Source organism: Corvus hawaiiensis, chromosome 13 (genome assembly GCF_020740725.1).
Source record: "Corvus hawaiiensis isolate bCorHaw1 chromosome 13, bCorHaw1.pri.cur, whole genome shotgun sequence".
NCBI classification, from domain to species: Eukaryota; Metazoa; Chordata; class Aves; order Passeriformes; family Corvidae; genus Corvus; species Corvus hawaiiensis.
The window spans coordinates 11,456,916-11,474,912 of record NC_063225.1 but is presented as its reverse complement, the minus strand read 5'-3'; the positions used below and the strand labels follow the sequence as shown (position 1 = coordinate 11,474,912).

At 50.0% G+C, this 17,997-nt stretch overlaps 1 protein-coding gene across 2 annotated transcripts in view; it reads right to left on the bottom strand.

Annotated features, from left to right (window-relative positions):
• The window catches only part of SMAD6 (SMAD family member 6), a 44,081-nt gene that overhangs the window by 6,433 nt on the left and 19,651 nt on the right, over positions 1 to 17,997 (bottom strand). The window lies entirely within an intron of this gene.

The following is a 17,997-nucleotide window of genomic DNA, read 5'->3' as shown; positions in this document are numbered from 1 at the left end:
CCTATGCTCAACCCAAAACTTGTGTTCAACACAAATTTCACGCTCAACCCAAAATTTGTGTCCAAGTCAGAATCTGTATTTAACCTAAAATTTGTGCTCATCTCAAAAGTTCTATTAATCTGAAATCTGTGCTCAATCCAAAACTTGTGCTCAACCCAAAGTCCATCTTCATCTCAAAGCTTGTGTTCAACCCAAATACTGTCTTCAGTTACATCAAATGCCACCAAGACCGGCAGCTCAAGCCCAGGCTGGAGACCCCACAGGGCGCCCACCATCTCCCATGAGCTCAGCACATCTTCCTCTCTCCAATTTAATGTCCAACCCTGCATCCAGCAGCTGGGCCCCCATGTCCTCAGGATATCTGCATTCCTCCCACCGGAGCTGGCACAGACACTGCCCCAGTGTTGCTCTGCCAGCCCTGAGCCTGGCGGCTCCCCAGCACCACTGTGCTCCTGTATCCCCACTTTCCAAGCCCAATTTGTGCCGAGCTGACCCAAGGGGGATGTCCAGGACGTGCCTCGATGAGTGACCCGCTGGGTGTCTCTGCTGTGTAATATTCTCTGACAGCGATGCTGATGTTCCCATGGGGAACATGAAATCTGAGGAAGTGCTTCATGCCAAGGGGGAGTAGCTGCTATGAACTATACATGTCCTTCTAAAAACCCATTGGAACTCTCTCCAGACAATGAGAAACGTCTCTTCTTTCTAGGAATTACAGTCAGGGAAGACGGGAGGGACACAGGCTGCCAGAAATCTGTTTAATCTATGATGCCTCCAGAATTTATGATGTCTCCAGAAGGAAGACAGGAAAAGAAGGAGCCCCAAAGAGGGCAAATTAACCACTTGCTGAACATCATTCCTGCTCCTACCACACCGGTTAACAGAAAACTGCCGTGGAATTTCCAGCAAGGAGCTCTGCTCCGAGCCAGCCGCGCTCCGTGGCCGGCATTAAGCTCCTTGACAATCCCTCACGCGCCCGCGGCCTGCTGACCCCGGTGCCTCCGTGCCATCATGTCCCATTAACTTGCCCACGGGGTGATGCCATTATTTTGCTCCAGAGCCCCCATTGACACACCGGATTTCAGGCACAGCCCTCTGGCCCTGCTTCTTTTCAGCTCAAATTACCCCGGAGGGGACCGGGCTCCCCTCCCTATTAACCAGCTTTGAATTAAGCGGCTTTGTTGGAGTTTAACTGGAGTTGTAACTATACAAATTTAAGGGGAGGGCCATGGGGGAGGGGGTGACAGGGCAGGCGGGGAGGCAGCAGGATGCCCTTTGCTGTGGGCAATGCTCATCAGCCTGAACCAACCCCTTCACCCACCACAGGCCACATTTTTGTGGACACCATCTCAGTCCATCCCCCTGCCATTGACAGGGCCAACTTCCACTAAACCAGGGTGCTCAGAGACCCATCCATCTTCCAAAGCATCCAGTTTCCACAGGCATCTCTTCCCTGGAACATCCTGCAGATGCTCCCACTGCCTTTCCAAAGCTCTCCCCAAATGCTGAGTTTTGCTGTTGTCCCACTCAAGTTGGTCTGGGGGCTACAGACCAGCTCAGGGCCTTTCATGTGCCGGGGCCGGAGGCTGGTAGCAATTACTGAGCTCCGCATCTGTTTAACCTCCCCATCTCCTCAAAGCCCTCCATGCCCATTAGCTACGTCGGTTTTGTCACTTCGTTTTTGAGAAACTACTGCTCCGCCCCTGCATTTCCCTTACAGATTAAGGATGGGACAGCTCCAAACCTCCAGTGTCCCCAGCAGCTCAATTAATCTGGGGAACAGTCAGCAATAAACATTTAAATAGGAGTTTCCCATGGTTTACTGCAAATTAATATATGAGGTGGGGAAAGCAAAGAAAGCAAAGCCAGGAGGAAAACAGTGCCTATCCTACAAGAATATCATGCTGGAGGTGCCACCAGCCCTGGTGCCATCTCTGCTTTACAGGAACTTGGAATTATCTAGGCAAAATCATCAATGAAAACAGGGGAAGGGCTTTTTACACCTCCTGCTTTCACATGCATCTGAAATAGCCTCATTAAAAGCGCTTCCATGCAACTTATGGCAGGAACTTCACTCCATCCATCCATCCATGAATGCATCCCCCTGCAAATGTGCTCCTCATCTCTGTCATCCCACAGCTCCTGCCTGGCAGTGACAGCTCTGCCAACTCAAAGCACTCCTGGAGATGTCCTGTGCTTCTTCAAACAGGTGAGGAGATGAGTTTTAGGTAGCTGCACCTCAAGAAGTGAGAAGTTTCTTTTCAATCCACTTCTGGCCAGGGGAGAGAAAAGTCTTTAAAATCCAAAAAAAGCAACCCACAGGGAAATAAAGCCCTGAAAGGGGACAGTTACAGGCCCATCTGAGCAGCCCCTGCCTGCAGGAAGCTGTTGCAGGGTCCCTCTCCCAGCGCTCCCTGTGCCGTGGTGAGTTCCTCTCCCTCCTTTTATCTCCCAGTGCACTCAACCAAATCCTGCGAAGATGAACTCATCCCGCAGCCCTGACATAAAACAAGCACTTCAGCAAGCCCCCAAATCAGGGGGGCCTGTGCTGTGTCTCATCCCCTGCCAAGTATTACTTTCGCCTCCAGCTATTAGCCACTACCACTCTGCAGAGAGCAGGGGCGGCCGGCACACCACCACCTCCTCCTCTGCCTTTTAAATAAATGCCACTTTTCCCTTCTCTTTTTTTCCATGCTGCCCTTTCTGCACAAACAAGAAAATCCATTTTTTGTTCTGTTTTTTCCCCCTCCCACTTCTGCTGGAACAGAGGCAGGCTTGTTAGCCTTCTTTTTGAAGAAAGGAAAATATTTGAGTCCCGCAGTGGTACAGGACGGGTTTTTAACAACTATCATTGTAGGCAGCTACAACTTGTAGCAGCTCCAGAGGGGCTGGCGTCAGGGCTATCTCCTCCATCGAAGCCACCTTCATCCATCAGATGGAGGGGCTGAAACTCTGCCTCGTGTTTACTCCTTCCTCCACGTCGCTGCTTCCTCCACGGCAGCGATGCCTCGAAGCACATCCCGAAGTAAATTCAAACAATTAGAGATAAAGGAACAAGATAGGAGAATCAAACCCAGAATTTAAAGGGAAAAGCCTCCTGCATGGCTCAGGCAAAAGGAATCTGGATCTGGGAATAAATGCAGAGAGCAAACACTGTAAATCCTCTCAGCGTTAGCAGCACTGCTGCTGTCGCTCCCTGCAGAGTGTGGAGGTAAAGAAAATAACTTGAGGTTTGAGACTGTGATTTGACAGCGTTTTATGCCAGTAAAGTTCAAAGGAGTGCTTTAAAAGAGAAAAGAAAGATGCTTTTTTCCAAAACAAAATGCTGCACAGCCCCAATGCTTGATGTTGCGCTTAAAAGCAGGATGGAAAACATGGGCAGATCACGAAACACATGAAATAAATGGCTCTGATTCACTGTTTGGCTTTCCCAAAGCCACCAAACCTCCTCTCAGCAGGTCAAATGGACCCCTCAATACATGGCTGCAAGGAAGAACTTCTCAAAACACATTTAAGAGGTGCCCATAGGGAAGACCATGCACATAAAAAATAAATCACTGCACTCTCCAGATGTGATGGGGACTTGAATGCACATCTGGGCATCTGGAAATGAAGTAGGATATTCAAAAGTCCCCCCACACAGAGCTCACTCCCCATTTCCATGTTCCTCCCTCCTGTACTCCTGTGTCACAGGGCAGCCTCACAGTCCACTGGCCATGGAGCTCAGTTACCTCCTCTCTCCACATCTTTCCATTCAGTTTAATTCCACTTTTGGACTATTAGATCCAAGCTCAGTCTTTTTCCTCCCCTCTGCCACAGCACAGATCTAGATTTACACTGCCCAACACACAGGAGCAGGGAAGCAGGAAGGTTACAGCCATACACAGCTCACTGTGCACAAGGTGCAGATAAAAAGCCTAGCAGAAAGAACACACACATTTCTCCAAAATCTATTAACAGTTCACTAGGGAGCCATCAGTTAAAATAATCCCCCATTAATACCCCATGAAACAAGCACCAGGGTAAGGAAGGGGTTAAAACTTTCCACAGCAGAAATGGAATTTTTATGGCTCTGCAAAATAAAAAAAAAAAAAAAAAAAGAAATTAATTGTCATTCTGCCCCAGCAAAGCTCACAACCATTCTCCTTAAGCCAATATACTTAAAATACCTCTGCCTTACAAGTTTCAGCTGGAATGCATCACTGTGCCCCCCAGAGCCCCCCTGCCACCGGCACCGACCCCGGCACGGCCCCTTTGGCAGGGGAGAGGCTGAGAGCCGTCCCCAGCACAGGGGGCCCCTCCAGGGACACAAAGCAGCCACCTTCTGGCTGCCTGTCCTCACTGGGAGTGGCAGGTGGGACTCTGAGGGCACCTTGGAGGGGTTGGTGAGCCCTGTCTTGGCCCACAGGAGTGCCCCAGTGTTGGCCTCACTGTGTGTATTTAAGGCAACATCCTAATCCCAGCAGGGAATGGACACAGGAGGCTGGGCAGGAACTTCTCCATCCTGGTGAAAATCCTGGTGAGCACAGGACAGTTCAGTCCCCTTCTCTAACTCCTCCTTGGTTTCTCCAGGGAAGCAGGAAGCTGCTGTTACAGCAGGACAATGGACTCCTGAGGGGAAAGGCAGGTGGGTGCAAGCAGCAGGATGGGCAGCCCTGGTTTTCCTCCGGGACATTTTCCTAAAGACCAGGATCAACAGAGGATCCTTTAATGTCCCAGCTTTCACCAAGAAAAGATTCTCCCTGGCTCACAGAGACCCTGAAAAGCTGCCACCAGCTGCCCAGCCGATGGCCAAGGTCAGCCACAGGGACAGCCAGCTGGACCTTCCCATGCTGCAGAGCATCAAACTCTCCCAGATTTCTGGTTTACTCCACTGAATGTAAGGATTCAGCCCAGCTCCTATCTCAATTATGAAACAAGAATGTGGTTTTATATTGTCATTAATCTGGTGTCACCGCTGCCACTGCAGGGTCCCAACTCCTCCACCCTCACATGGCTGTTGGGCAGCCATGGACACCAGTTCAGCTCACTCATCCCACAAAAACCATGGAAAAACAGCTGAGAAGAACCCTCCCTACCACCACATCCACCATCCTCCTCCTCCTCTTCTTTCCACCTTTCCCTTGGAGCAGAGCTCTGCTGCTCCCCAGCCTCCTTCACCAGCAGATTGAATTTGTTAACCCAGGAGATGATTAACTCAGAAGAACACTTGCGCTGGGTTAATTAATTAAATTAGTTCAAAAAAAGGGTCTGACGAGCACCAGAGCCCATGCAAGAGGTGTGTGGAGAGGCCTGGGGGGAAAGGGGGACATTTCCATGGCAACCCAAGAAACAAAAGCAACACAGGACAAGGAGCCAATGCCAAGAATGAGGATGAAAACAATTTTCTCTGCATAAAAGAAACCACTCTGCAAAATCATCAGCTCATGCTAATTTTTTTTTATATCCTTCAAAGCAAAACACATGCCATGTTTAGTTCTGCCCGGAAATTTGGAAGTCATCATCAGTTAGCTTATTTTCAAGTTAAACTCAAGGAGTTTGCTTCTAATGGACCTTCCCTGGCCATTAAATCCACAGCCCAGAACATGAGTTTAAGGTATTTTGGCACTGCTTTTCCCCCAGCTCCCCTGTTTCAGAAAGGACATTTCAGCAAAGGGTGAAAACTGGAAAAACCCAACTCAGGTATTTTTCACTGGCATTTTTATGAGTTACTTCTAAATGCCAAAGTTTTCAGAGATTTAGGGGATGTTTTTAAAATGTTTTTGAGTCCAACAGTCTCCATTAACCTCAGTTTGTCTTGCTCAGAGCTTTCCCAGGCACGTCCATGGCTTTTCCAGCTCCTGGGCTGTGCAGGTACCTGCGTTACACCTGGCACGTCCGAGAACACAACAATGTAAATACAGCTTCAAAAGGAGCCTTGAACGTCACCACCCACGTTGGCTGCCACTTCTGAAAGCACCAGACCTGTCATCAACCACAGCCTGGCTGGGACTTCTTCCCTCTTGGAAACCAGCCCTGGATAAACCTAAATCCAGCAAAATCCCAGGGTCGTGCTTGGCATCTCTGGGACCATCCACCCCTGTACCCCAACCAGCTGGAAAATGGGGAGAAAAACGAGCTGATGAAAACCACAGGGGAAAAGGTGGGGAAGGGAAGGTCCCCACTATTGATTTTCTGTAAAATCCAGAGGTTTGATGAAAATCTGAGCATTGTCTGGTTGGGATTGGCTTTTTCCTCTGCCCGCTGCTGCCAGCTGGGCAAGGCACCAGCTCCACAAACAGGGGAGAAGGTTCATTCCCAAGTCCCCTCTGCAGTAGGGTGAGAGAAGCTGGAACAAAACTGGGGGGAAAAAACCCTTTTTTTCCATTTTTAGGTTGAGAACTTGCACATTTTCAGCTCCTCCACCCAGCCATGTGTGCAATCCTTCTTTTGTTCTCCCAGAGCCTGAAAAACGCTGAGAATCTGGGAGAAATCACCCCATAAATCACTGGATAGCAGAATTCCCTTCCAGCCGCTGCCGTGATGTCCAAGGCTCCCTTCCCTGCGCCGCTCCTGCCTGGCCCTGTGCCCACTGTTCATCAGCCCGGAGGCTGCAATCCCGGCCACGCCAACCACATCCCAGTGGGATGGCCACGGGTTGGGATGGCCAAGTGGGACCTCCTGAGCTCTCATCCGCCTTTGGAAGCCATTCTGGCTTGGCAGAGCAGCTCTAGGTGCTGTCAGAAACCCCTCAGGGAGTGGGACAATCCGCCCAGCAGCCAGAGCTGTGGCACGGCAGAGCATCCTGCGGCGGGGCCGAGGCTCTGGGAAATGGGATAAATATAAATAATCATAGTTTTCGCTCCCAGAGAAGTTTCGGCTGAGTGCTTCAAAGCCTTTTAAAAGCAGAAACTAATTAGTAGGTCCCTCAGAAGAGAAACAGGAATAACACCCCTTCCCTCCTCCATCGTGCCGCTTGGGAAGTGCACGTTGGGCGCTGGAGCCGAGCCTGGGAATCTCCTCAGTGGAGGGGGACGGGCCAGAGGAGAGAGGCTTTGGCTGAACCAAACCAAAGCCTGCTGGTTCACACCAGCACTAATCCCAGAATCATTAATGTTGGAAAAGACCTCCAAGGAAGGGGTGGAGGGGGCACTGAGGTGCTGGAGCTGTTTTGGGAAGCCAGAGGCCAAGCTGGTGAGGATGTCATGAAGAGGCTGCAGAGATGCTGCTGGAGCCTCCTCATTTTCCAAACTTCCTAAGAACATCAGGTGTCCCCAGCAGCAGCAGGAGCACTGACCCAGCCCTGGATGCTTTTTTTATCCAGTTGTTGGATAATCCATGGGCACCGAGCTCCTCCAAACCAGGAAGGCTGTCCTGCAAAGGCCAGACAGCACATCATCATCTCCTTGCACAGCCCAACCCCAAATTACAGCTCAGCTCCCTCCAGGAACAACCCAAATTTGCCATTTCCAGAGGGGAATGCTCAGTTGCCCCTACATGAGCTTCCCCTCCTTCAGATGTCCCAGCTGATCACAGAAAATCCACTTCCCAAAACACCAGGAAAATGGGAACTTTGGGCTTCAGAGCTCGCACAGGACACAGGACCCCGAGCAGCTGTAGCTGCCGCAGCTTTTTTTAGTTTCCTAACCAGAAATGAGCAGAGCTGTCTCCCTGGGAGGAAAACCAAAGCAATACCAAACATTACCATCAGACATATTTTGAGTGCCTGCACTGTGCTCCAGCCCCAGCCATTCCCTTCAGAGCAAGAGCCTCTCCCTGCTCTCACATCTGCATGGGATTTACTCCTGAGAACGAGCTGATGGCTTCCAGAGGTGACATGAGGAGCAGCAAATGGGCTGAAAAAACCCAAGGCCACCCTGATTTCTCAGCAGCCACAGCGGCACCTTCGAGGGCAGACCGAGTGTCTGTCGGCTCCATGCCAATACCACTGTAAGTATCAAGGACTGAGAAAGCTTTAGGAGTTCATCACAGACCTGGAAAACAACCTGTGACAGAGGAGGCTCCCTAAGGGGGCCACAAGCAGCAGCCCAACAAGTATTTTTCTCCATATAATCTGGGAATGAGCTGCTTTCCTCCTCCTCAGTTGGCTGGGTGTGGAATCTGGTGCCAGGCAGACATGAGACCTCAGCTTGGGAACTCTGGCTTTCAACCCAAACCTGTGCCAGAGAGTTCATCCCAGGCCAGCTGTGGGTCCTCTATTCCAATCCAACCCTCTCTCCAAAAGGGGTCCAGCCAAAGCCTCCCCTCATTTGATAATTCTCCCCTGCAACCCCAAAAAAAGGCGCTCTTTCCAGCATGGTATCAGTGCCCTCACATATAAGGGAAGCAGACAGGGGCTGCGAGTGCAATGGGAATTCAGGCTTTGTTCTCCCTGGCCAGAGCCCAAGATCCTGCTCCTAATAAAGCTCTCCCAAGCCTCTCTGCCTGCGCAGGCACCTCGAGACAGGAGCCACGGCTCCGGGGCTGCCACCGCATGTCACGACGCCCACGGCTCCTGCAAGTCCTCGTTCGTGGCAGATTTGCTGGAGTTTTACAGGGAATTAAAGGATTTTGGGTGCCAGCGTGGCCTTTGCAAGGAAACAAATCCCTCCGGTGTGCTGGCCAGCCTGGTCATGCTGAAAGGCTAAACCTGTACGGGGAGGTCTGGGGCTCCCATTTGACAGAGAGGGATTGAAAGAGCTGGGATGGGGTTGGGGTGAGCAGCCCAGGGAAGGGCCCAGCGCAGGAATCCCACCGGGAAGAGATAGAAGGGAGCACAGGAATGGCTCCTGACCTCCTGCTTGCACGCAACATGTCCAGGGCTGCATGGGCACCCACACACGCCAGATTTTCTGATAGCTGCTGCATGTATTGATGTGTAAACATCTGCTGGGGCTGTCACAGCCCTCGCTCCAAGCAGGCAGCTCGCTCCACTCACAACTGCTCGTGGCCAGCATCCACGGGCTCTTACTCCCACTTCAAGCAAAGACTAAACAATGACTTCAGCAACTCAGGATTTAAGCCCCAGGGTTGGTCCCTCACATCCACCGTGGAAGCAGTGAGGATGCCGTGCTGGATGTCCCGCAAAGCAGGAGGGTCTGCACTACTGTGAGCACCATGGAAAACAGCTCTCGTGCCATTTGTGTGCCATGGAGGGGCCCTTCTGGAAAATCCACAAATCAGCAGCTCAGAGAAGTGGATGCACAGAGCACCCATTTCTGCTAACCTGGAATAAGATCACCCCTGAAGATCAAACACATCTTTTCTCAGAATTATTGAACTGTTACAGCTGTAACTCTAAAATCAGTGAGTCCAACTGTCACATTTTTATACTCCCTAGGATGCTGCTGTAAAATCTACTGCAGTGCACACAAACAGCAAGAAAATTTGTGTGAAGCAGGGTTGGGGGATGAAAATCATTGTATTTGCATGAAACCCACAACACTGAAGAGCATCACTGCAGCCCAGAGACGCAGCAACGTGTGGCCTCTGCAAGTCCCCATCTTTCAATGTCATCTCGCAGATGATCAAATTCCTCACGCTGTACTTGCCCAGGGAGACTAGAGGTGACTCACACTAATTACCCTCCCTGGCCAAGAAGGACTTGTTTTCATTTCTACAAACCACAGTTTCTTTTGAAAAAAAGAGGGGGGAAAATAGGAAAATGCCAAAATACACAGAGAGCTCCATGGAATACATCCTGTGCTGCTGCACTAATATGAATCCCAGACAACTCCAGCTTCGTTAGGGATATTCTAGGAGAAAAGGATTAATGAGTTATCACAGAAATAGTTTGGGTTGGAAGGGACCTTAAAGCTCATCCCATTCCACCCTCTGCCATGGGCAGGGACACCTTCCACTACCCCAGGGTGCTCCAAGCCCCAATGTCCAACCTGGCCTTGGACACTGCCAGGGATCCAGGGGCAGCCACAGCTTCTCTGGGCACCCTGTGCCAAGGCCTCATCACCCTCACAAGGAACAATTCCTTCCCAATAACCCATCTGTCCCTGCCCTCTGGCAGTGGGAAGCCATTCCCCGTGTCCTGTCCCTCCGTGCTCTGAGTTACAGCATGGACACAGCCAGTGTAACTGTTTGGATGAAAAACTCTCCCACCTTTCTAGGATAAGCTCTCATCTTTGTTGGGAGCTGAATTTTCAAGCTAAAAATAACCTTTTCAGGACTGCTCTCGTGCAGGGTTTCTGGCTGCAACTCCTCCACAAGCTGTTTTGGGGCTGAAAGCAAAGGCTGAACTCAGAAACTGTAAATGAAGCACCAAATAAACGACCTTCCCATGGAGAGGAAAACGGGAAGGAGAGGAAGGGGAGCAGGTCGGGCTCTTTGTACATCAAGGCCAGGGAGATTACAGGAGCACGTGAAGGCATCCTCGGGGATAATGAGTTCAACACTGCACTCCCTCAATTCAGCACTAGAGGAGAAATATCAGATTCTTCCCCTCCCTCCAGGGAAATCAGTCCTAAAAGATAAAGTAAGGAATATTAGGAGAAACACCAGGAATTATACATTAAAAAGGCAGCTTGTCACCAGCCTAAACCAGACCCATTTTTCTTCCTCATTTCATATATATCACACATATAAAAAATCCACATGGATGTAGAGAACTCCCCTGCAAAAACCCTGAAGAATAACTGGTTATAAAACCAGGGTCCGATACTTTTCCAGAAAATTCACAAAGCTCCAATGAGCAGCACAAATTCTCACTTTGGACAATTTTTGCCCATTATTGAAGCATTCCACACTGTTTCTGATGGGGTTGTGGATGATGTGGAAGCCTCATTGTTCAACCCCACTCATACATGGTACAGATACTGGTGTTATAAACTCTGTCAAGTTCTGCATTAGAATCTTTAAATTGTTAAAAATAGGAAAGAAACTGCACAGTTCACATATTTTATAAAGCTGGGTTAAATCAACATCTGCAAAAAATATCCCCGTTAAACGAAATAGCAGGATTTCATTAAGTAAATTGCAAGTTGGCAAAAATTCTGAAAGAAAGGGAAAAAGCCACAGCCAGCCCTGTAATTTAAACCTTATTTTAACTGTGACAGCATGGCTGTGAGAGGCTGCATTTCCAAAGGAAAAAATAAAGTTTAAAAAAAGTACCTGTTCCTCCTGTACCTCACCTCAGCGTCTGCAGTTGTCACTCAAACGAGTTTTTCCACAGGGTGATGTGAGGGAGCAGGACACGCTCCCACCCCTGCATCCTGTGTGTCAGATCTACCAACCTAGGAGCACCCAGATGCTGGTGCGTGATGGGTGAGGGTGTCTGTCAAGCCCTGTGAGCCAAGAGGGCTCAGGGACACCCCAGTGAGGCTGCAGGCCCCCTTCCATCCCTTTCCCTGGAAGCTGAGCAGCTGAAATCTGGGATGAGATGGCTGTGGAGCTGAGAAGCAGCTCAGTCTGGGTGACACTTCATCACTTTGTGTGTTTTAAACACATCCTGCTCCCCTGCACGAGTCCAGGGGCCAGGCAAGCCCAGCCTGGGGCTGCGCTGGTGGCACCCACCCCATCCCCTCTGTGGGTGCCTCGGGGACACTGAGTGGCAGGCATTGGGCTCCTGGCTTGTGTATCCCAAAGAAGTGCCTGAAGGCACAGGATGGGCAGTGCTCACCCTGGGGAACTCTTCTGGGCTCTCCTCTGGGAACGCTGTTCTAGGGCGGTTGTGGCCCCATGTGCCCAAATCAAGGGTGCAGCTTTGGGGCACAGCTCAGCCCTGGGGCAGGCAGGGAGTTTCCAGCCAGTTTTCCCAACCTGCCGAGTGCCTTCCCAGCCCGGGGTGACTCAGGCAGGCTGGGCTGGGCCGCGTGGGGAAGCCGAGCTCTTCCCACAGTGCCGGCCAAGGGCCCTGCAGGAGCCATCCCTGCAGGAGCAGGGACAGGGACAGGACACCCCGAGGGCACCGTTCTGGAGCCACCTCCTCCAGGGCAACAGCCAGCATTTGGGGTCCAGATTTGAGCTCCAGAACTCCAGTAATGACAATTTTGCACCCAAAAGCTCTGCGTATCCTAGGGGAATCACCTGCAAGCAGCACTCTGGGAGCAGTAAAACCCCCCCATCTGGCACACACTGGATGTGTTTGCTTTGAGAAGAATTGCAAAACCTCAAAACAAAACGTGGAAAGAGCAGTTCTGATCTGCAAACTTGGAGCTGAAGAGGAGCCCTCTCACATAAAGGCCAATTATTTGCTTACAAGGTTTTGGCTTCGTTGTTTTTCCTGGCACTTACGCCACCGGAGTTATTTTGAAGGGCTGTTTGCTTCAGGAGGAGCCGAGCAAACAGCAATCCCATTTCCTTTCGGATCTAAACATCCGTTTGCCGTGTGAGCAGGAGGAAAAAAACCCAACCCCGAGTGCCTCAGGAAGCGCAAGGAAAGGGGAGGTGGGTGCTGATGGGGAGGGGAGCACAGCACCCACCCCTGCCATACAAGGGGGTCTCCATTCCCTGCTGGCCTAAAATGAGAGGGAATGGCCATCCAAGGGGTCTGGGATGTTTTCCTTGAAGCAGACCAAGCAAAGGACCAATGGCTGGACCCTCCCACCTTCCTCAACACACCCATGGGGGTTGGACTAGATGATCTTCACAGGTCCTTTTCCCACCCAAACCAGTCTAGGATTCCACTCTTACAGTGGGATGGAGCAGTTCCTGAGGGGAGAATTCCAGGCAGTATCACAGCCTGGTGCTGGATGAAGCAAGAAATAAAAGCTGCACAGGCTCCTTGTAGCTCCCTGGAGATGCAGCATCGGTGGAGCCTTGCAGAAGGAAATTTGGAAGCAGAAGAAAGGTGGTTGTGCCGGGGCAAGTGCAAGGCAAAGGACGCGGAGCTGCTGGAGCAAGTCCAGAGGGAGGCCACGGAGCTGCTCCAAGGGCTGGAGCCCTTTTGCACTGGAGCCAGGCTGGGAGAGCTGGGAATGTTCACCTGGAGAAGAGAAGGCTCTGGGGAGAGCTCAGAGCCCCTTCCAGGGCCTAAAGGGGCTCCAGGAGAGCTGGAGAGGGACTGGGGACAAGGGATGGAGGGACTGGGAATGGCTTCCCAGTGCCAGAGGGCAGGAATAGATGGGATATTGGGCAGGAATCCTCCCAGCTACGCTTTCCACCCTCCAGTGTGCAAAGGGCCAGCTCGCCGGCATGTTCCTAAATTTCCTGGTTTTTGAGGATACAAGCCAGGTCATTAACATTATTTATAGGTTCCTGTGTATGAGTTTCCATTTGTTTGCCTGCTTAAAACCAGTTAGGTGGAAAAAAAAGCAATTCCTGGAGGTCAGACAGTTAAAAAACGCTCATGTCCATGGTCTGATGGACCCAAAGGATCAGCAGCTCCTTTAGAGGCCTAACTGTTTCCTTAAATGCTTATTGTGTAAATATTTAAGCTACTTTATAAAACTTTTACAATGTACTTAGGAAGCATAAATCTCCCCAGCGGAGCACGGCAGGCCCTGGCCGGCGCACGCTCAGGCGGCTTTGGGAACACAAACAGGGACATTTCCAATGCTAATGCTGCACCCAAGGGGCCCTGAGGTCACAAGCTCAGGAAAATCATTACGAAGCTGATCCCCTCGGTTCACCCCAAAAGGGAGCGTGGTTACGTGCACTGAGTCATCGCTACGGTGTGACTTCAGCGTCACTGCTCTTAAAAACAGCCACGGATTGATGGCTAGTGGGTGGTGGTGTGCATGGAGCCCTGAGGTTTTTCTCTTCAAAGTGCAGCTCTTACATGCAAAAAATTATGTAATTCAAAAACAATCCACTAATGCTCACCCATTTTAAGAATGAAATGATTTTTTTTTCAATGCCTGTGGCAGGTTTGAAGTCAAGCCCAACTCGTCAGAGCCCACTCCTTCATCCCTCACCAGTCCAGACTGCAACCAAACCAGCGCCACCAACCCACCCCAGCCTCTCTCGTGGTGCTTTCTGGGGAGATGAACTTCCCAGAGGTGAATATTCCCTTGCATTAGGAAAAACCCCCATGTGCTGACTGACACATCTGTATCCAGGCTGGTTTCCATATGGAAAGCCGTGCAGCTTTATGGGATTTGCTTGGACACAGCATTTCCCTCCTCCAACTTTTCAAATAAATGAGACCTTATTTAACACAGGAAATAACATGTTTAGGATTTTTTCCCAAAAACAGCTTCTCTACTGTAATTTAGGTGCATTTGAGGCAACAACAAACAGAATCAGGGAACTGGAAGTTTATTCCCTTTGCAAAGCACAGCTTGCTGTTGTATATGATGAAGTACATAGAAAATCTGGAGAAAACTTGGATGGGAGTTCAAACACTGATGTTTTAAAGATGAAAGCGTGTTCTTCGATTAAATGTTTAAATAAAGTTTTCTGGTACTAAATCATTTAAACATTTTCACATTCCTCACATTTCTAGAAGCGCCATTGGCTTTTATTTATTGTCATAACCCAGTGCCCTTAGCAAGCCGCCAGGGCCACTTGAGGCAACCTGTTTGCCAAAGGGAAAGTTCTTTCAGGATGGTAAAAAATCAAGAAGAAAAGGGGAGACTGAGTCTTATTCTTCACTCCCCATTTACTCCCCAACCTCCATCATATTTTCCTTTTTTTTTATATAAGTAAATCCTCCCATGCTTCACATGGGCACAGCCAGGTCCTGCTCCAAATATTGACCTGAAATTTAAAGTAACTCCACTGACATCACCATGGTTGTATTTAGACAGCTGAAACTCAGGGAAGAAATTGGCCTGGGTGTTCAAATTGTCTTTTTTAGCAGCTCTTGGGCTGTTCCAGGGTGCTGTCAGTGATGAAGTCAGCCTAACTCATGGGGGAACAGAGCATGGCCCTGCCACCAGTGCCTCAAACAGCTCCAAGACGAGGAAAACCTGAAGTCCTTGAGCTTTTTGAGAAGGTACAACTCATGCAACCACCAAGCCCAACACTCCAACCCTGCAATGCAAGGAAGCTCTGACCTGGCCTCTCCCAGCTCTGCCACAAAGCTTCGAGGAACTACAGAGAGATCCAGGATAAATGGGGATAAACCTGCCATGAGTCAATTCAGAGTGGAAATGCTGGCAAGGTTTAATTGCAGGACAATGCAGCAGCAGAGGAACAAAAAGCTGAATTCCTCCTAAGACACAGCTCGATAAACAAAACATGGTTTCCAAAGCCAGAAGATAACTGGGCTCAGTCACCCAGCGCACTGTTACCGACCCTGATGTTCTTATTTCCTTGTAAATCCATCATTAAGGAATTAAAACAACAGCCCAGGCTCAAGGGGACATTCATGAGTCCCGAGTCCTGCTTGGCGCTCCGGGTACCCTGGTGGTTCCATCCCTGCTGCTCTCCACTGAACCTCTCCCCAGGAGCTCCCAGGGCTGTTTGGTTAACATGGCCCAGGATAAAACTCCCTATTTATTTTGGCACCATTCACTCCGAAGGCCCTAAAACCCAAATAAAGTCCATTCCCCTCTGTGTGTATCTCCAGCTATTGACACTGCTCAGGACCAATTTGCAAATCCAAACAAACGTGCGTTGTGTAATGGGGCTGGAAAAACAATCAGGGAGGGGCTGGGGATGTGCTCGAAGGTTCCTGCGGGGAGGGAGGGCTGGAAGGGGCGGCAGCCCAGGCGAAGATTACAAGAAATTCAACTTTACTCTGATAACAACAGGGGCTATTTTCTGCCCACGACATCACGCTCCCAACCCGCCATGAAGCAGCGGAGATGGTGCTGGTGGAAGTCACGGAGGACTTTGCTGGTATTTCCAGTGGCCAACATCCCACAGTTCCCTCTTTTAAAAAGAGCAATTTTTTTTCTTTTCAAGTGCCTCACAACCACCCAAATCCTCTCTGCTGGCTCAGCTGATCCAAGGATAAGTCACAGCATCCCAAGTCCATGTGAACAAGCCCAGACCCTCCCACCTGTGCTCCCCAGCAGGGAATGATGCAAACTTTGGGGGCACAACTTATCTGCCCTGTTTTAGCCCTGTTCTGTAGAGAGAAGATGAATTGTGCCCTTCAGCTGAGTCTTTCTCCCTGTTGGCTGCAGTTAAGTATCTAAAAAAACCACCTCAGACATGGACATCTGTATAAATCTAAGATTAAGTGCAAGAATTGCTACCCAAACACCATCCAAATGGCCCAAAGAACAATCAGCTCTTTAATCACATGCAAAAGCAACATCTCACTAAGGGAATTCAAATCTTAAGGGTAATGTGCAGTCTCCTGGATAACTCTGGATAGGAAATGGAGCTGGAAATGGATTGTGAAAATAAATACATTGGTGTATTCTACCTGCAGACACAGAACTGATGTGTAAGTGGTGGCATTAAGCTACCCCCACATAAGTGAAGGATGTCAGGGGCTGGACAAGCACAATGCTGTGGCGTGCAGGACAGGGTGAAGTTACGACTCTTATTCATGAGCCCATTATTTCAGAATCAATGGTTAAAACTAAGAGCTGCCACAAACTTCCCCTGCAGCTTGAAGGACCCTGTGATGTCCCAACCCAGAGCCCCATCCCAGCCACCACAGGGGCTCTGCTTACAGAAAAAGGCTTTCCTTTCAATGCAATGGAGAAGGCAGAGCAACAGCTCTATTTTAGCCCTGTTGCTATGAAATGTCTACAAAAATAAGTCCTGCTTGTGCCCTCCCTTAGGCACATCCCTGTCCCAGCCAGAGCCTGGCCTTGGCCAAACTCACCTGGTTTCACGTTTCCTGACAAACCCCGAAACATAAATACATCCCTAATTCTGCTGGGGAAGCTGAGCCAAGTTTCTGGCAGGGCTGTGCTTGGGATTGAAACAAGAGGGAAAAAAACCACAGCGGTTTTGACGCAAAACCAGGACTCCCCCCCAAACTTGGCAATTCCCACTGATTTTTATTTTGACTCAAAACTCAGGCTCCAACACCCCGTTTGGGGAAGTGGGATTTTCAGAGCCCTGCAGGACACCCAGCTCCCTGCCTGACACTGGATATCTTCATGGAAGTGTGCTACAGCTCTCCAGTGCAATCATGAGGAACTCCCAGCTTTCAATGCAGCAGAAGCCCCAAAACACGGGAGGCTGTTCCTAAGCCCTTGCTGCAAATCCCATCCATGCCCAGAGTCCAGCACTTGGAGGCTGCACACAAATATAGCTGCAGGCATCTTTCCGAGGGCTGCAGAGGCGAGTTTAAAAGCAGGATGTTTGGCTGAGCTGCTCTTCCCTCAAATAAACACCCACGACCTCACTCAAACAGAGAGGCACTGCTCTGGGAGCACTTGAGTTGCTGCATTTCCAAATAGCCAGCCTTGATTTCCCCCCCTGGCTGTAGGAGTGCCACCGGGCTGGGTGGCACCTTGGGAAGGGAGTGATGGCCACAGCTCTCCAAGGGCCACGCTGGAATCCTGACACATGTAGGGAAGTGTTTTCTCATGCCCCCCTTTCTCACAGACCTGCTGGGTTGAGTTAATCAGGAAAACCCTGTTTCAGAAGCTCTGAAATGCTGAATTGGTGAGAATTTCTTTCTGCATTACAGTCTACTGCATCACAGCACAGGGAATGAATCCAAGGTATCCATGCTGATGCTTCCAGTCTGGGACTGTATCTGCTGCCTTTGTAGTTTGGAGACCACCAAACCTCCAGTGTGTACAACTGCACCACTCACAGCAGGAGCCACAGTCTCATCCGTGTGCCACCACTTAACCCAGGATAAAGACACAGAACTTTGGAAAAACATTTCTGCTGCCTGCACGTTATACACCCTACACACTATTGCAGCTTATTCATGTGACACAAGCATTAAACACAATTTCAAAGGAGAAATAAGGAATAAAAGCCCCAAGATAAGCCTGTGCTGTTTCCCTCAGGTGGCTGCACTTGCCCAGGCACTGGAGAAATGTGCCTTCCCTCTGGTTAATGAACCAACCTATGCTCACCCTCACCACCATCCTGGGGCACCTAAGGATGGATGTGAGGAGGAGTTTGGTACTTACTGCAGCTGGCACATGTGAAATTTTACTGGTTGAAATAATTTCATTCACTTGCCTGCCTTGGAAGCAT